Genomic DNA, 19,774 nt, shown 5'->3' with positions numbered 1-19,774 from the left:
AGGAATCTATCTTGACAGTTATTCTCTCAACATGTGGCAATGCTACAGGTAGGAACATCCACTGTGGTCTTGTGTGCAGTAGTAAAAGCCTTGAAATGACCTAGATGTCCACCAATAGGAAACTAGTTAAATAAATAATGGTCCATGCATGCAACAGACAATCTAATCCAGAGGAAGAAAAAGATGAGGCAGCTCTATATCCACTGATAGGGGATGATTGCTAAGATACATTGTTAAGTCAGAAAAACAAGATTCAGGGCAGTGTATCCAGTGAAGTGAAATGAAGTTGCTCAGTCGTGTCCGACTCTTTGTGACTCCATGGACTGTAGTCTACCAGGCTCCTCAGTCCACGGAATTTTCCAGGCAAGAGTACTGGAGTGAGTTGCCATTTCCTTCTCCAGGGGATCTTCCCAACCCAGGGATCGAACCTGGGTCTCCTGCACTGCAGGCAGACACTTTACCGTCTTAGCCACCAGGGAAGTATGCAACCATAAATTATGTAAATGATGATAAGATTAACAAACATATTTGCATGTCTATGTATAGCTAATCCTGAATGGACTTGTAAAACCCTAGAATTATTGGCTATCTCTGGTTCAGGGAGCTGAGTGGATAGGGGACAGGGAGCTATAGTTTCTGTCCCTCGCAACATGAGAAGTCCTCTTTGACTTGTTTGTTTAACCCTCAGCATTTCCCCATTACTGTTGGGATTAAGTCCCAAATCCTTCTTGTGGTCTGCAAGGTGCTTTGTCACAGGACTCCTACCTCCCTCCCCTGCTTCTTGTTCAGCTTCTTTTCCTCTTGGCTTGGTCTTCTTTCATTTCCTCAAACATCATTCTTCTCATCTCATGGCCTTCACAGATGCTATTCCTCTGCCTGGAATACTCCTCCTCTCTGCTTTCACTGCCCTAATTCCTAGTGATCCTTGAGGCAGCAAGTTTGAGACCCCTTCATCAATGTGAATTTTTCTACCTCCCCAGTCTAACCTAGGGCCCTGATAGATGCTCCCATGGCATCGTAAACTTCTCTTTCTATAGTAAACACTGAATTGCAATTAATTGCAACAGAAACACTTTGTTTGAGGTCTGTTTTCCTTTCTGAGTCACAAGCTAATGTCTGTCTTGGTTACTTCTGTATACATGCATAGTACAAAGCAGGTGCTCATAAGCACTTGTGAAAGGAAGCAAAGAAAGAAGGAATGAAGGTGGTTGGGGGAGGAAGTGGGGAAGGTAACACGTAAAGGAAAGATGAAGGAAGGGAGAAAGGAAGTAACAACCAAGACAGTAAAGCTCACTGTGAAGTGCTATCCCTGTATGTTCATCATTAGAATTCACATCTTATGAAAATTGAGTATTGTGGTTAATTGCTTAGTGAAAAATAAAATTATCACCACCAGTGAATTTTTGTTTTACTTTAGCCTGCTGCTGCTGCTAAGTCACTTCAGTCATGTCAGACTCTATGCGACCCCATAGACGGCAGCCCACCAGGCTCCCCCGTCCCTGGGATTCTCCAGGCAAGAACACTGGAGTGGGTTGCCATTTCCTTCTCCAATGCGTGAAAGTGAAAAGTGAAAGTGAAGTCGCTCAGTCGTGTCCGACTCTTAGCGACCCCATGGACTGCAGCCTACCAGGCTCCTCCGTCTGTGGGATTTTCCAGGCAAGAGTAGAGTATTGGAGCGGGGTGCCATTGCCTTCTCCGTTACTTTAGCCTAGAATCATGTTATTCTGAATTTTTCTTCTTTTACCACTGAGGGGCAGTAGCTTTTCACTCAGAAGGTACTGATTTCTATCTTTTATGGGTGGGAAAATGTTTTAATACATACACATTAGGGCTTTAGGCTATTTTAACTAGTCCATATATTTTTACATTGATGTTGCTGTGTCTAAATATAAATCATATGGTTATTTGACTGCATTTAGAATGAATCAAACTTCTTCCCCAGCCTCCAAGACCCTGAAGGAGCTCGTCTCCCTTGGAGGCCTTGTCACTCATTATTTCTTCCTAGAATGCCATCCTCATTCAGGTTTCTGTTCCAATGTCAGCAACTCAGAAAGGGCTTTCCAGATCTTTCCATCTAAATTAGCTTCACCCAGGGGCCAGATGGGTTTTGTTAGGTCCAAATTTGAGGAAGAGAATGCAAAATTATGAATATAAAAATCCATAGAATAGTAAACACTTACTTAGAAAAAAATCACAACAAAGGACACAGCAAAAAGACTGAAGCCTGAAGAAGAACATGTAATTTTAATAATTATCTGCCTGACATAATATGTTTTTACCCTACAATTTTGGGTATATACTCTTTGGTTACCTCTCCATATGACAGTAATGGTGTGGTATTATTTTCTAGTTGGTGAATAAGAAGATAATCCAGTCTTTGGTAAAATATCACTGATTGAAATGTGTTTTTATGATTTATAGTACAGAAAAGTTGTTCTTTGCTTTCTCTACTCATTATTTGCAATAACATGTTAAGTTTTAGGATTGCTATCAAAATTTTAGAGGGCTTTGCAGGTGGCTCAGTGGTAAAGAATCTGCCTGCCAATGCAGGAGATGCAAGTTTGATCCCTGGATCAGGAAGATCCCTGGGTCAGGAAGATCCCCTGGAGGAGGGCATGGCAACCTACTCCAGTATTCTTGCCTGGGAAATTCCGTGGACAGAGGAGCTGGGCGGGCTACAGTCCACAGGATTGCAAAAGAGCTGGTCATGACTTAATGACTAAACTAAAACAATAAAATTTTAGCAGTCTCTACTAGGTTTTTTTTTTGTATATGGGCTCTAAGAAGTGATTTTGTTTCCAGGTGTGTGGTGTGTGTGCATGCGTGTGCCTTCACACTAGCCTAGCATCACAGTTCCTCCAGGGGCTTGAACTGGGCCTGCACGGATGAAGAGCTCTGAAACTTAAGTTGCATTATGTTGGAGTCAATGCCCCTCAACTCCACTCCTCAATTACTTGTTATCACTTCCCTTGGCTTTCATTTTCCTCAACACTAATCACAATCTGAGCTTATCTTACTATGCGCCAACTGTTTGTAGATGGCCTTCCCCCACTGCCATGGAGCTGACAGGGAACACAGGCCCCTGACTGTTCCGCTGGGCCCCCAGAGCCTCCCACAGGCTTGGCTTAGGAGAGGGGCTCAATGTTTGTTGAATGAATGAGTGAAAGAAAGTTACTCATGGATTTGATGTTAATCTCTCAAATTTGTTCTTGGAATTTATGAATGTTGATCTCTCATAAGAGCCACTTTAATTAAGCTTGATGGTGTAGCAAGTGTTAGGAGCACCAATTCTGTTAATAGGGTAATTTTCTGAAATGGCAGTTTTTACCCATTATCACGATGTATACATTTCTTTGACTAGAAATTTCAAAAGAGTATAGCCAGATTCTTTAGAATTTATGTGGGACTCAATTCAGTTCAGTTCACTTGTTCAGTCTTGTCCGACTTTTTGTGACCAGATGGACTGCAGCATGCCAGGCTTCCCTGTCCATCACCAACTCCCAGAGCTTACTCAAACTCATGTCCATTGAGTCGGTGATGCCATCCAATCATCTCATCCTCTGTTGTCCCCTTCTCCTCCCACCTTCAATCTTTCCGAGTGTCAGGGTCTTTACCAATGAGTCAGTTCATCGAATCAGGTGGCCAAAGTGTTGGAGTTTCAGCTTCAGCATCAGTCCTTCCAATGAATATTCAGGACTGATCTCCTTTAGGATGGACTGGTTGGATCTTCCTTGCAGTCCAAGGGACTCTCAAGAGTCTTCTCCAATACCACAGTTCAAAAGCATCAATTCTTCAGCACTCAGCTTTCTTTATAGATCCATAGTATAACAGCTTTCTAACTTCCTTGCTCTATTATAGTGTAAAAACAAAGTAAGAGAGGTGACACTCTCACACATTTTCAAGTTATTAATTTTTTAAATCAGTGTATATATTTTAAAATTTGCAAAAGATGTCATTATTAACTTAGTATAAATTGATACCTTAAAAAGCCAACTGTATTAATTGGAAGCAAAATACCAAATCAGTTTGATTCCTGTCTTTATCCCTTTTAGAAATGCATTAATAAACTCTTCTTAGATAGTAGAAAATATTATAAAGTTTGTCTTTCTTCCTTAAATCTGTATTCTCATTCTACTCCTCCTCGCCCCACAGTGTCATTTATTTTTATGTCTGAACATCTTCTGTAGATAGACCCATCAAATTTTCTACCACAAAAACATGTTTATACATTTAAATGTAAGTTTGTAAAGTTTCTGCTGTAATAACAAGCTCAAAATATTTAACATTTCTTTTAGATTGAGTTATTATTACTATTGTTATTCAGGTGATCAAAAGATAAATTTTGATATGTAATTATGAAAAGTAAAATGTTACTAGAAATATATTTCTTTATTAAATGAGTTGAACTGGTTTTTCAATGAGCTTATGTACGCACGTTTGAATATTATTTATTGGTAGGATGAGGCAGAGTTTAGCATCAATTCTATGCCTACTTACTCTTTTATAGACTTAAGTTCTGAGAAATCTTATTCAAATAAGTAAGCAGATGGGAAAGAATATTTTGTTATAGCTTGCTTGCTAAGTCACTTCAGTCGTGTCCGACTCTGTGTGACCCCATAGACGGCAGCCTACCAGGCTCCTCCATCCCTGGGATTCTCCAGGCAAGAACACTGGAGTGACTTGCCATTTCCTTCTCCAATGCGTGAAAGTGAAAAGTGAAAGGGAAGTCGCTCAGTCGTGTCCGACTCCTAGAGACCCCATGGACTGCAGCCTACCAGGCTCCTCTGTCCATGAGATTTTCCAGGCAAGAGTCCTGGAGTGGGGTGCCATCGCCTTCTCCGTTTGTTATAGCACTATTACTCAATCCCCTGGATACCTTCCAAGTTTTACATCAGAAATTATACAATGCTATATCACCAGGAATTATTATTATTAATGCCCTGCTAGCTAACATATCCTACTTCAGTTACACTAATAGCAAAGAATTAGGAACCAGCTGACTTGCAAAAATATTAATCAACCATTAAAGTCATTTACTTTTTCAGCACCAGTGTTTAGGAATCTCCCTGTGTTTGGGGTTTCAGATGTTTTGACATCTCAGGATAATTTTAGGTTTTACAATTCAGTGTAGAAAGATTTGGGATGAGTGAAAGGTGTGCTTTAAATTTGTTTTTGATAGGGGAAGTGATTATTAGAGGAAAGGTGGAAGGAGCACTCACAAATACCTGGACCACAGGTGTGTTTTTAGACAGAATTATTGTCCACGCCAGTATTCTTGCCTGGGAAATGCCCCTGACAGAGGAGCCTGGCAGGCGGCAGTCCATGGGCTTGCAAGAGTCAGACATGACTTAGGGACTAAACCTCCACTATTGTACAAAACAGTCCTTTCAAACTCAAGGTGAGGATCTGAAATTGATTTTCTTAAAATCACCTCTGTCTGTGCAGGGAAGAGAAAAGTCCTGGAATCACATTACGGTTGAAAGATCGTTCGTGTGAACCTATTTCAGAATCAGCTTTTGCGGTGTGCTTTTCAACGGTCACACCACTTGCCCCTTGTGCCTCTGTGATGGGACCCAGTTGTCCTCACACCACACGCTCTACCAGGTCCTTCTCTCTTACAGCAAGTAGAGCTTTTCGTTTTTTAAAAAAGCTGAGATTTTAAAAAATTATCATTTAAAAATTTATTTTATTGAAGTGTAATTTACAATGTGGTGTTAGTTTCTGAAGTACAGCAAAGTGATCCAGTTATACATCTATACATCTTTTTTTATATTCTTTTCCATTATGGATTATTACAGGATATTGAATATAGTGCCCTCTGCTATATAGTAGAGGCTTGTTGTTTATCCATTCTACATATACTCATTTATATCTGCTAATATATCTGCCTCCCCACCCTGCTACCCCTTGGCAATGACAAGTCTGTTCTCTATATCTGTGCTTCTGTTTCTGTTTAATGAATAAGTTCATTTGCATCATTTCTTAGATTCCACATACAAGTGATCTCATATGATATTTATGTTTCTCTCTCCGACTTACTTCACTTCTTCTGATAATCTGTAGGTCCATCCATGTTGTTGCAAATGGCATTAAAAAATGCTCAATGTAACTTAGCTTGTAAAGCTCCAGCAACTTTGGTCAAGACCAAAACATGAATAATCTGTAGAGGGAAAAGAATATTAGGCTCTGGAATTACACCATATAAACTTCTAAAATATGCAGTTTATTCTCAGGATCTATTTAACCAGGACCCTCACAATTGACAACTGTGGTAAGAGTCTTTATGGGTGACCAACACAATATTTACAAGCAATTGGTAAGATTAAGATTCTTTATAATCACATCAGGGCTTCCCCGGTGGCTCAGATGGTAAAGAATCCACCTGCAATGCAGGAGACCTGGGTTTGATCCCTGAGTTGGGAAGATCCCCTGGAGAAGGGCAAGGCTAGCCACTCCAGTATTCTGGCCTCTCCAGGGGAGCAAACAGAAGTCTACATTCCATGGACTGTACAGACCATGGGGTCACAAAGAGTCGGACACAACTGAGCAGCTTTCACTATAGTTGAATCTACCAAGCAGAGTAAGTAGATAACACACTCTTATAAAAACAAACTAAAATTAAAACACAAATTTGGTGACTCAGTTTCAATTTATCTAGAAAACATTTATTAAGAGTCTACCATGTGCCAATAATGTACTGGCTGCTAGGGATTTGAATTGATTTTAAACTACTTAGTTTATCGCAGGAAGGCGTGCACATGTGATTTAGAGTGGCAGGTGACAGGGCCACCTCTGGCTTAACTCCTGCTCTATCCTTTCGGTCTACGTGTCTTTAGGCAAGCCTCAGTGTCCTCTTCTGGAAAATGTAAATAAAAATATGTAGTTCCTAGTGTTACTGTGGGGCTTCAGGAGATAGGTAATAAACACTCAAGAAATGGTAGTTATTTTTATCACTATTTTTATTCCCTCCTCCACCCCAGCACCTGGCATGGTGTCTGCACTTAGGGGTAGACACTCAATAAATGCTATGGAGTCAACGAATGAGTGCACAAATAACAAATATTTTGACACACTACTCTATCTGTAAACAAAAGAACTACATGGTGAGCAGAACAGGTTATTCTCAAAGGTACAATTTTAGTTACAATATTTAGTAATTTCTAATGCCAAGTACTTTTCAAAATATTTCTTTATCCATTTTATTACTCAATTAAGTCATAGATCTCACTTTCAGAAAGCTTCCTGTGTATTTAAACATTTTTTCCATCAAGTTTTTTTTTTCTTCAGCAGTCTGCAGGATGAGAATTATGATAGAAGAATTAGAAATCACACAAAATGAGTCCTAGGAAATCCATAGAAATTCCATATCCAAATCCAAATCCAAAAATTCCATAGAAATAGTTAGATCCAGTGGGAAAAGCACTTCACATTTTTGAAAATTCCCAGGTGGGAATGGGCAACCAAGACATCATGTCTTGTTGAGAGCTTAAAGGACCATGGAGGACATATTATTGTTAGAGCATTTTTCTTGTGCCAGTTTGGGGGCTGGTATGGCTGCACCAAGGGGGCAATTCTTCTCCTTTCTAAGATGAAGAGTCCGAGTTCCAGTTCCAGGGTCTTTCCTTGGATCCCCTTCTGTTTGCTCCCCTCTCCCTGCCTCTACTTTCATTGCTCTGATGATCCTCTCTAGGACAACAACAATGTGTTGATGTGAATGCTGGAAGCCAGAAGGACTGACATCTGGGATTGCTCGCCTTTATTGCAAAACAGCATTGTTGGGATCCCACATCCTGTATTGCTTAAGCTTTGGTTATTTTAACATATTCATTACATTGACCTGAATCCTATTCCTTGCTCTTAATCCTTCAAAAGGATATTGTTATTAAAATTTGGAAACGTAAAGAAAGTCTAGGTACTGGAGAGCAGATTTGTTAATTAATCACTCTACCTAGTTCCATTAATCCAGTCCAGAGTGTGCTTGAGGAAATATACTTTAAAGTCTCCTTTAAAATAAATGTCATCAGTTCTAATTATACTTCCTTTCACATGCAAAATTTCTTTTAAACCATTCTTTAGGTTGGGTTAGTACTTTAGGTAATGTTGGTACTTCCCAACTCTTGTCCTGTTGAAAAACTTAAGCCCAGCTACTGAATTGTACAAGAGAAGAATTAGGAGTTTGTTTTGTTCTCTTTCTTAGCTCTGGTTTTCATTCCCAGCATGTCTACTCCTACCCACAAATCTAAGGCTACAGTCTTTCTCTCTAAAACATATTTCTGCCCACAGTGTACCCACTGGTTAATTTCCATAGCTCTGATTCATCTTGACAGTCACATGCTTCCGACAGGTGAGTACCTCCAGGCGGTCACCTGGAGTAATTTTTCTGTAATCACACGTATGTTTCATGATGGTGCTGCGTATCACCCTCATTTTCTAAGCATAAGACATGACAGACAGAATTCTGGGTTTTCATCCTAGCCCATTAAGGTATGTATACTTTTCTCCCCCGTTTCTTTTCATGTGTCTTAGCAATCATTTTTTAGTTTTTCTAACCTTCTCAATGTTCTTCCAGATATTTTGTTTTCTCTGTGGGCTTTACCTCTCTTCTGGTTTGTAATGTAGTAACGTGTTGTTCTGGTAATATATTAGTCAAAGATGATTTCTTTGGGAGTCATATAAATAAAGCAAATAATGAACCATGAAACCTGTAGTGGAAAATGTGGAAGTTACAGGAAGAAAACTAATCAAGCAGGAACAAGCTGGGTCAAGGCTGGGTTTAGGGCTGGCTATATTTAGGTAGAGGCTTCCCAGGTGGCCTGAGTGATAAAAGAACGCACCTGCCAATGCAGGAGACATAAGAGATGCAGGTTTGATCCTGGGTTGGGAAGATCCCTTGGAGGAGGGCATGGCAACTCACTCCATGTATTCTTGCCTGGAGAATCCCAGGGACAGAGGAGCCCCACGGGCGGGCTACAAAGATTTGGAAACGACTGAAGTAACTTAGCATGCATACATACTTAGGTAGAAGGAGTGTGTCTTTTAGTTTCTTCTCTCTGTTGCATCTTTCTTTCTTTCTCTCTACCTGCAGCATCCATCCCTCAGCCTCTCAGGAGCTTAGTATTTTTCATGTCTCCCAGTTTCTAGTTAGGAAGAAAAGCAACCATGGAGGACAACCCCTGAGGTGTCATCCATACTCACCGTGTCTCTGCCTGTCATACATCTGACTCCCTCATCCACAGGGTGGCAAGCTGGGAGCCATTATTAGATTAGATGACTCACAGCCCAGCCATAGTTGTTTGGATCAGGAGAGAACATTGAATCAAACTGTCAATCAGATCCTGATTCACTTGAAAACTTCAAGTTTGATCCAAAACTCTCCCCATCCTCTCAGCACACATGAGCTCGTGGCCCCAGCGACTTGTGTGTGAATCTGTGTGTTTGTGCACGTGACTGATGGAGGAGTGCACTGTTCTCTCACAGAAGCCCCACTTGTTCCACAGTGGACCCTTCTAGCACGTGGAGAGGAAGCAGAAGAGGGAGGTGTCTCCTGAGGTGAAGAGGTCTCCTCACTCCAGGTGGCACTCTTTAGGAATTCAAGTCCAAACAGGCCTAGAAAGAAGCCTGTGAGAGGTCTGGTGACTCCAGGCCTGAAGTCTCCCCCCATCATTCCTCTGCACCCAGAGCCCCTCTGTTTCACCCCTCGATGGTCCTTGACAAGCCTGCCACCTCCGATCGTATATCTTCTGTGGTCCCAACTCTGGGGTCTAGGAGGAGGTGAGGGGGCTCATGCTCTATCATGAGGGTCTGGGAAACTGCGAGTGTGTCCACTGCACCACCCCCAACCCCACTCCACCTTCTGATCCCACCATCATATCTTGGGCTTCCATGCTTACTCCCCTATTGGTATCTGAGGTGGATCAGCAAGACCAGTGCTCACCAGTCATGCAAAGAGGGCCTGGGTTGTCAAACTTCTCTTTCTTTTTAGACACCCATCAACTTGGAGTGGTTCTATTGAGTTCCCTTCCCTCAACTTTGGATAGGAGGCCAGTCCTGAGACCAGAGTCTCTCTTGTCAAACCTTGTCTTTTCTCCCCAGAGGAGAAGTCCTCCTCTTAGACCTTCTCATGATAGAACCTGGCAAACCAGCCTAGTCTCTCCAGCCCCTGGGAGGGCAGAGGTCTCTAGTTAGCAACTGGTCCTTCTTTATTTCAGCTCCAAGCCTTTCATAACTTTTCTCAATACAGCACAGACTCTGCTGTGATCCCTGTGTTATTCTGCTAATATGAGTGGGAGGACTAGGTCTCAACCAGAAATGCACACTGGACTTCCCTGGTGGTCCAATGGTTAAGACTCCACTGCATTTCCCTGCACTTCCACTGCAGGGCATGTGGCTTCCATTCCCTGATCGGGGAACTAAGATTCCATATGCCACACAGTGAGACAGACAGCAACAACAACAAAAATCCCAAACAAAACACAACCACAACAAAAACTCAAACAAAACAAGACCAAAAAATGCACACCATCCTGCTACTATAAATGGAGTCTTGTTCCTACATTTGTAACTTTTCCTGATGACATGCACTTGGTAAGATTATTGCCTAAAGAAGTAAGCGTGTCTCCCAAAGGAATGACTCTTTCTGGGATTCTTCAAACCCCACCAGCTTAGGGCCTTTTTATGTTAGACTAGTCCTCCAGAGAAAGCGAGTGGTTTTGTGATTTTCCTCTAGCTGAGTTCGCAGCTTCCTTGTAGGAATAGACAAAGTGTGTAGTGGGGTTGCAAAGAAGGAAGGAAGTGAAGGTACAGGTCAGAAAGTGGTTAAAGCAAAGATCCGTGAGGCTCAGAAGGTGGAGCACCGAGTGGCTCTGCACCCTGGCCACTCATTGGAATCAACGGGGAAAGCTTGGGCAATAACTATGGTTGTGTCCCTCCCCCAGAGCACCTGATGCCACTGATTAAGGCAGATTAGTCTTCCTGAGCTGCAGCAACTCCCCAGGTGATTCTAATATTTAGCTGAGGTTACAGAACACCACTGTATGCAAGGAAAAGAAGTGGAGTGAGATGGATGCTGGTAGATTGAAAAGAAAATGAGAATTCAAGATCTTGAAGATCCCAGATGTAGAGGGCTTGACTGAGCCCTGGATTCAGGGGGGAGGCTGCTCTTGTTACTGAAAACCCAAGTCCGTGTGCCCGACGCACAATGGGGTCAAACAATACCGAGACATCAGAGTTTGGAACAAAGTTTTATTACAGGGCCATGCAAGGAGATGGGTGGTTCATCCCTTAAAAACCCAAACTCCCTGAAAGCTTTTAGCAAAGCACTTTTCTAGGAAAGGTGAGGGACGTGTTTGGGTAGTTGCTGCAAACTTCTTGGTGTCACACCCTTTGTTCTTGAGGTCAGGTAATGCTACTCCTGTAAATCTCTGTCAGACAAATATTATTCTCTGTTCTGAAAAGAAACGGCAAGGTCCCGAGGACCTGTCATCCTCCAAGGTCCAGGTCCTGACTGAGAGGAGGCAGATCTCAGTTGGCAGCTCCCTTAAGCCCAGGTCCCCAGGCCCTACCCTGCTCTCATCAACCAAAGGAGCCAGGCACCCAACCCAGCTGGCCCTCAGGCTCCTCAGGCCACCAAAACTGGTGTGTATGGAGGGGGGTGGGCAGGTCCCACCGACTGTGACCCAGGCAGACAGCAGGGTCGCAGAGACAGGGATGGGAAGAGGTTCACCACTGCCCCGAGGCCTGGACTCCACCAGTGGGCTGGAGCCCTGCAGGACACAGCCCCTAGCCTGTTCCCTGGGTCCCCCAGCTCACCTATTGGCCCAAGGCCGGGGAACAGACCGGAGGGCCCCAGGCAGAAGGCCAGGATCTGGCCCTTAGCTCACTCTCCACCTGACCACTGGTCACCACTACCCTGACCATTGTGGGGATTGGTGTGTGGGCCATTAACGGCCCCTCATTCGCAGCTGGCTGCTTGTGGGCGTGGCCCACCGCAGCACCAGCCAATGGCTGAGCCGGACCGATTGTCTGGTCACAGGTGTGCAGTCCTGAGCTGCAGCAATGGCTGCCTTTCCGAGGGCTGTCCTTGCGGCGCTCTGGTACCATTCAGAGAGCAAGACGTCAGGCCTGAAGGTAACCCTGGGTTCCAGGCGTGGCTGAGAGCAGTTCTGCAGAACCATGTGGGCGACGGGGCTGTCAGCTGAGTCGCCTTCATGGACTGTTGTCATTTTCTGACCGGAGGCTGAGGTTGCAGGGAAAGAGCCCTGTGAGGAGAGGCTAAAGCCCTTGCTGATGGTGGTGGGGCGACCTGGGGCCAGAGGTTGAAGGAACAAGGATGGGAAGCGAGGTGGGTGGGGGGTTGGAGGGCATGAACCTCAGAAGGAAGGGAGTGGGGGACAGTAACGGTTGGAAGTTGCAGTGGGGCGTTTAGAGGAGCTGTGAGTACTCGCTTCCCTGGCACCGAGTCTGGGAGAAGGGAGGTGTGAGGAAAACTCAGTTTTGCACCAGCAAGTCTTTCTTTCTTCTGTGTCTCCTTTACTCCTCACACGAAACCCTTCCCTTCAACGCTTTTCTCCACACCAAGCAATTCTCTGTGACACCAGCTGGGATAAGGGTTGGGGATCCTACAGTTTCACTCGGTCCTGATACTGCCTTCTGGAGATAGGGTCAGATCCTACAGGGTAAGGCTTCTGTCCCACACGACTGCCCCCACACCCCCTTCAGATGTCAGTCGTAAGTCCAGGTTGTCACCTGTGCTTCTGGTGGATCGGCTATAAATTGGAGGTTTTCATGACTCCCTTGCCTCAAGCTTGATTAAATTGGTAGTGTGGTTCACAAAACTCAGAGAAACATGGTTACTGGTTTATTGAAGGATAAGATAAAGGAGACAGATGAAGAGATACACAAAGTGAGGTCAAGAAGGGTCCTGAGTGTAGGAGCTTGTGTCCTCGTGGAGCTGGGGCACGTCACTTTCCCAATGTGGACGTATTTACCAATCTAGAAACTCTCCAGACCCCCTTCTATAGGGATTTTTATAGAGGCTTCCTCATGAAGGCCTGATTACTTATTAACTCCATTTCCAGCCCCTTCCTCTCTCCAGAGCATGGGGGCTGGGAATGAAAACTCTAAGCTTCTAATCACAACTTGGTCTTTCTGATGACCATCTCTCATCTGGGAGCCACCCAGAATCCCTGCAATAGATGAACAGTCCCTGCTATAGAGTCCCTTCAATATAAAAGATGTTCCAGGTGCTCCTTTCACCTAAGAAATGACAGGTTTTCAGAGATTGTGTTCCAGGAACTGGGAGCAGAGAAAAAAATACAAATTTTCTATTATCTCCCCATAGGGAAATAGCAGTGTGCCCTAGACAGAGCTGTGACACAAGTGAGGTCTTAGAAAAGAGCCTGATTCTTCAATATTTCTGAGACTTGGTCTCCAGACTGTTGTAGATTTCTTGTAAAGTTTTTCAGAATCAAGCAAATAGGTTGTTTAGGATCCAGGACTTGGCCCGTGCTGTCCAGGGTTCACAAATTGACTTATTTCTGGCTCATTTTGTTCAGCCCACACCAGAGTGTGGGGAGGAAAAATGAAACCTAAATGTCTTTGCATGGAGTCTGGTCTCTTCAGTTTACCCCAGGTCCCACCTTTGGGCTTAAAATGGAGCTGCTTCCTACCCTCTCAGCCCCAAGCTTTTGTTTCTTTCAGTTCAGTTGCTTAGTCGTGTCGGACTCTTTGTGACCCCACGGACTGCAGCACGCCAGACTTCCCTGTCCATCACCAACTCCCAGAGCTTACTCAAACTCATGTCCATAGAGTCGGTGATGCCATCCAACCATCTCATCCTCTGTCATCCCCCTTCTCCTCCTGCCTTCAATCTTTCCCAGCATCAGGGTCTTTTCTAAGGAGTCAGTTCTTCTCATCAGGTGGTTTAAGTGTTGGAGTTTCAGTTTCAACATCAATCCTTCCAATGAATATTCAGAACTGATTTCCTTTAGGATGGACTGGTTGGATCTCCTTGCTGTCCAAGGGGCTCTCAAGAGTCTTCTCCAACACCACAGTTCAAAAGCATCAATTCGTCTTTAGTTTATTATGAAAAATTTCAGAATATAAAAGTAAAGAGAATGTTATCATGAATCCCCCAATATTGTCTGAATCCCCATATACTATCCCCAAGACCTGAAGATTTTTGATGTTGGGACCCTGGTTGGGGAGAAAGACAATCCACTTCTTTGCAAAAGCTTTCCCTCTGGAGCTGCTTCACTCTCACCCCACCCTGACTTACTAGTCGTTCTTTGTGTCTCTATTGAAGCAATGTCTTTTTATCTACTTTTCTACCCAAGTGTTCATGCTTCCCTGGTGGCTCAGATGGTAAAGAATCCACCTTCAATGTGGGAGACCTGGGTTTGATCCCTGGGTTGGGAAGATCCCCTGGAGCATAGCATGGCAACACACTCCAGTATTCTGGCCTGGAGAACCCCACAAACAGAGGAGCCTAGAGGGCTTCAGTTCACAGGGTCGCACAGAGTCGGACACGACTGAGCAACTAAGCACAGCACAGCACACAGTTGTTCATACCTACTTGTTGAACACCTCACATGTGCCAGGCCCCCCCGTAGGCACTGGAGTCAGTGAAGTGAAAGTCACTCAGTCGTGTCCGACTCTGTGAACCCATGGACTGTATAGTCCATGGAATTCTCCAGGCCAGAATACTGGAGTGGATAGCCATTCCCTTCTTCAGGGGATCTTCTGGACCCAGGAATCGAACTGCAGTCTCACACATTGCAGGCAGATCCTTTACCAGTTGAGCCACAAGGGAAGTCCTAGAAATACTGGAGTGGGTAGCCTCTCCCTTCTCCAGTGGATCTTCTGGACCCAGGAATCGAACCGGGGTCTCCTGCATTGCAGAGAAGAAGGCAAAACAAACAAGGTGCTTGTTCTCAGAGGACTTTCAGCACAGGATGGAGGAGACAGACAATATAGAACCAGTCAATCAATCAACAGGTCTGTAAAGTGCTATGAAGGACAAAAGTAAGGTAATTTGACAGAGCATCTAGTCAAAGTGTAAGGGAAGGCAGGATTGGGGTAGTTGGAGCACTTCAGGTGTTCAGGAGGCACCCTGAAAGGGTGGCATTTGATCCAAGACATGAAGTTGCAACCATGTGAAAATCTAAAGGGTACCATGCTCCAGACAGAAGGGACAGCCAGTGCAAAGGTACTGAGGTAGAAGTGAGCTTAGGGGCTGTTGGAGACGTTTCTCAGGGCTTCCTTGGGGCAATTTGGCTCTCCTCAGTGCTGGCTTAAGTGACTTTTCTCTGTGCCTCCATAGCATCCACTGTGACATTTGTTATAGCTCTTAGTTCCTTTGGTGAATTCTTGTCTGTCTCCATCACTGGCCTGAGGCTGACCAAAGGCAGGGTGGTATTATTTTCATTTTTGTATTTCCAGGTGCTCAGCTGTGTCTGGCTCACAGATGGTGCTCAACAAATATTTGAAGCAGCATATGTGCTTGGAGGCAAAATGAATATGGGAATCTAGGCCCCTGGGTTCTAGACTCAAATTTGGAAGTAACAGGTACATCTCAAACATTTTCAGCTCCTAAAATTTTCTCTATATGTCTGAGAGACAACACTGAAATATTTTTGCAGTTATTCAAGTTTCCTTCTTTCTAGCAGGGGTCTCCCAAATGTGCATTTGTTTTTTCATTCATCAGGTATTTATTGAGCTCTTATTACATCCAAGGCATTGTTCTAGGCATGTGGGTATGGAAGTAAACAAAGCCAAGTCTCAGAGGAGCTTGTATTCTAGTCTGTGGGGAGAAGATGAAAAAACACATATTTTTTGAGGGGAAAAAAAAAGTATGACAAGTGGTGATCCATCGATGAAAATAAGCAGAGTAAGGGGGATAGAGAGAGCAGAGGGTGCACTGATGTTTTGTATGGGGTGGTGAGGGCAGACGAGTCACTGTTAGGTCCTTTGGGGATCAGAAGCCAACAGGACATAGAACTGCAAGGTTCAGGGGTCAGGTGGGGTGGAAATGCTCATGGAAGTTAAAGGGGAGAGGGAGCAGGAATGACAGGTGGAACCTTCAGACGGCAATGCAGGTCTGGCACTGGTGAAAGGGGAGGATGAAGAGGAGAGAGGACGGGGCTGAGGTTGAAGCTGAGTTGCGATGAAGAGCCAAAAGTGCCTTGGTCCACTCCAGGGTGAGTACTGGAGAGAGCACTGTCCTCTGTGGTCCTTTGTTCAAGGTTGTCCTTTGTCAGGTCAATACATCAGGCATTTATGCCCTTGTACCACTCAGATACCAGGCACAGGTTGTCCCAGGAAAGGTCTGACCTTGAACAAAGAAGCCATCTGCAGCTTTGACCCTGAAGGAGCTGGGCACTCTGGTCATGTAACCCAGAGCAGGGCACCCTGTCCTTCCATGAAAGAGCATCTGAGAGGCAAAACTCAGTGTCTGTGACAGGAAGCAACTGAATCGGGGAGTGACATGATCTACTTAGCTTTTAAAAGAATCATTCATGATCGTCTGTGGAGATTAGGTCTGCGAGAGCCTGTGGAGGAAGCGCAGTGACTGCTAAAGATGGGCTGAAAATGGACATGCGAGGAAGAGAGGAGTCAAGGATTTTGACTTGAACAAAATCTTAGAATATGGAGCTGCCGTGTTGTAATCTGGCAGATTCTGGGGGTGGGTCACATTTATGGGGAAATGGGAAGATGAGATGAGGGCCTGGTTTTCAGGTACGGGCTGCAGCACCTTGGACATGAGGGCTCTGGGGAATGTTTTTATGGGATACCTGCCTATATAAGCCATCTTATTTTTAAAACGTATGTGATTTAAAATATGTTTAAAAATTTATGGGCCCATGTGATTTAGAATAGTGCATTGAAAAGCAGTCCTTCTGTGAAGATAACCATCTCCTCCTCCTGAGGAATAGGAGCCCTCTCTCCTTGTTCTTCTTTGGCAAATGTACTGGTTTCATATCTTCCATTGAGATAAAAAGAAAGCAGCGCTATTCTTGCTCTGAATGCCATGGTTCTTTGGAAACCGTTTGTGTTGAATAATAAGATCTTGTGTCTGCGGCTCCCTAATATCACTGATTTAATGCTGGTTACTTCCGTTTTCCTGGCACTACACCATCCGCGGTGCGGCCAGTGAATAGCGGCTTCCTCGCCTGTTGGGAGGTGAGTGCTGTGCTTTGTGGACAGTGACCCCGAGTGCACGTCTCGTGTGGGAACGCTGAATGATAGTTTCTTTTGTGGTGAATTTTCTGTCGGGAATGTAGCTTAGAGGAAGGCCTCTTCCAATGATATGGTTAAGCCCTACACAGCGCCTTCCTAGAATATGACCTCTCGCAGCGTTGACTGTGCCCTCCCCCTTCCACACCTCCGCAGGAGGCAGTGCTAGAAGAGAGGTGCCATTCACCTGGGGACCCCCATCCCTCATCTGGCACCGCTTCATACCAACCTGGGAGGCCAGGCCAGGGCTGCATCCATCAGAGACCAAGGGGTGTGGACGGGCGCAGCCTGCTGACCTTGTGGAGCAGTGTCTGGGAGTTCGTCGGAGGCTGAGGCATGGCCACCTCTGGAGGAGCCTGTGGGGCGGGGTGACCCCTGAGCGGCAGGGGTGGTGAGGAGGGAGTGGCCGTGTCTGAGGATGGATGCTCAGGTCAGAGAGCACCTGTCTTTACCCCGGCTGCTGCTGCTGCTGGGACCAGATGCCATGATCTTAGTGTCTTTAGTTTGCTTTGTTTGCTGCCCCCTGAGGCTGTGTCCCCTCACCCCTACCTTGGGCTGAGGCCAGAACCCCCACAGATGACAATGAATGCAGGTTCCCATAGGCCGCTCAAAGCGAGGGCTGACGGTGAACCTCTGGTGGCGGCCCAGAGTCCAGAACTTGTCGTGTGTCTGACATGAGCCGCATACAGTCTCCTCTGTACTGGGCAGCCCAGCCTCACCTGTTCAGAGACACTGCACCCTCCAGCGGGAACGCTCCTGTCACCGGGTGCCCCTCCTGGAACTGAGGCCAATGAGAGTCCCACGCCTCCATGGAGCACTTGGTCGGTGCCAGACAGGGACGAAGTGGGGGACATGGGAAAAGAGGTGTAGATTGTCACTGAGCACCTCAAAGGAGAGAAGCCAGGACTGGGTCCTATGCCAACGTGTCCAGGCTGGGTGCCCTTCCAAATGGCACCACTGGCCCTGAGCATTCCTAACCACTATAGAGGGGCGTAGAAAATTTTGAGGAAGGTGTCTCCGGTGACCAGAACCCATGCAGACCAGGTCAAATAGATTTGGGGAACTCTCCCTGGACAACCACAGGAAGGGGCTCAGGGCAGCGATCTACTTGGGTCTAAACATCAGGTTGATATCAAGGGCATGTTCTTGGGCATGGTCCAGGCTGGAGATACAAATCTGGGGATAGTCAAGCTTCTGGGAATGACTTTATGAAAGGAAAAAGTTCTGAGGCTTGTAGCTTCCAGACTTCATCATGTTATTATAACACATGAGAAGACAGTTCTCTCTTTGCTAGGGAGATGAAGAACTCTAAACAAGAATTAACCACTTGATGGTTTCTAGAATTTCCGTAGCTTATGCTCATGCCATCCTACAAAGACCTCTGAGTCCTGAAAACAGAAACAGTTCATAATGTGAACAACCACAGGCCCAAATCTCCCTAGGAAGCAGGTACCTATGGGGAAAAGTGACATTTTCATTTCCAGTGCCAGGCTGATTCTAGCCTAATAACATTTTCCCTGCCCCCTGAGCAGTGTTGTTTGTTTTCGTCTGCTATCTGTTTAGTCAGCAACTAAGTCTGCTGGAAACATGCCACTCGTGGCACTCAGTAAATATTTGTTGACAATGATGAGGCTGTTGCTATTAAATCTCTGATACCTTGCTTTAAAAACTCCACAATTTTATGTTTCTAATTTGATGGTATAGATGGGACTTCCCAGATGGCGCTAGCGGTGAAGAATCTGCCTACCAGTGCAGGACATGCAAGAGACCCATGTTCAGTCGCTGGGTTGGGGAGATTCCCTGGAGGAGGAAATGGCAACCCACTCCAGTATTCTTGCCTGGAGAATTCCATGGACAAGAGGAGCCTGACGGGCTCTAGTCCATGACGTTGTAGAGAGTTGGACACAACTAAGCACGCACACGCACGCGCGCGCACACACACACGCACACACACACCCCTTTCAGATGAGAAAACTGGAGTTCAGAGAAGTAGGGTGATTTATTCAGCACTGCAAATGAGGTAGGGCAAAGCTAGGGCTTGCACCCAGAATTCTTGATTTGAAATTTATTTACTGCTTTTTGTACTACATTGCAGAAGTGTTTGGGGGGGGGGGGCGTAGAAATGTCTGTGTTCCACTCAGCCAATTCATATGCTGAGACGTTAACCTTTCCAAAGAACAGTAAAATCTCATTAAGTCAAAATAATTGGAAAGATGGCCAAGCTGAATTGGGGGAAAAGTTTGAACTATTTTCAAAGATATTCAGCCTTTTCCTTTCAAGGCCATGTAGTAAACTGGAACGAAAAACCGCAGAATGGGGCCAAATAGAGGTCTCACTGAACCTGCGTGAAGGAACAAATAGGAATCATTTTTAAAATGGTACATTAGCAGCTTGCATATAAGTGATGACTGCTAAAAGTATTTTAGGCATATGGGGAAATAAATTTTTGTTAAAAGTATGCTGTTTCCCTTGAAAATGTGCTTCATGTAAAAATATACATGGGGAACATTCACGAATCTGTCACTCAAAGCATGTGATAAAA

At 45.0% G+C, this 19,774-nt stretch overlaps 2 long non-coding RNA genes and 1 other non-coding gene across 4 annotated transcripts in view; 1 reads left to right on the top strand and 2 right to left on the bottom strand.

The window, feature by feature from the left end:
- LOC129620875 (uncharacterized) overlaps positions 1 to 19,774 on the top strand; it is a 42,754-nt gene that overhangs the window by 7,682 nt on the left and 15,298 nt on the right. The window contains exons 4-5 of one of the 2 annotated variants that reach the window (XR_008698809.1): positions 8,284 to 8,344; positions 15,439 to 15,564. This is a non-coding gene — a long non-coding RNA (uncharacterized LOC129620875). Of the gene's footprint in view, positions 1 to 8,283; positions 8,345 to 8,768; positions 12,127 to 15,438; positions 15,565 to 19,774 lie in introns of those variants that run through there. The other variant, XR_008698808.1, reaches the window with a different exon arrangement.
- On the bottom strand, positions 408 to 479 carry TRNAC-GCA (transfer RNA cysteine (anticodon GCA)). The gene has a single exon. It is a non-coding gene; the product is annotated as a tRNA-Cys (tRNA).
- On the bottom strand, positions 3,582 to 6,162 carry LOC129620876 (uncharacterized). Its single transcript, XR_008698810.1, has 2 exons — positions 6,040 to 6,162; positions 3,582 to 3,849 (listed from the first exon to the last, which is right to left on the bottom strand). It is a non-coding gene; the product is annotated as an uncharacterized LOC129620876 (long non-coding RNA).

Source organism: Bubalus kerabau, chromosome 10, assembly GCF_029407905.1.
Source record: "Bubalus kerabau isolate K-KA32 ecotype Philippines breed swamp buffalo chromosome 10, PCC_UOA_SB_1v2, whole genome shotgun sequence".
Classification (NCBI taxonomy): Eukaryota; Metazoa; Chordata; class Mammalia; order Artiodactyla; family Bovidae; genus Bubalus; species Bubalus kerabau.
The sequence above is the reverse complement of the archived record's forward strand: the minus strand, read 5'-3'. Positions and strand labels throughout refer to the sequence as shown.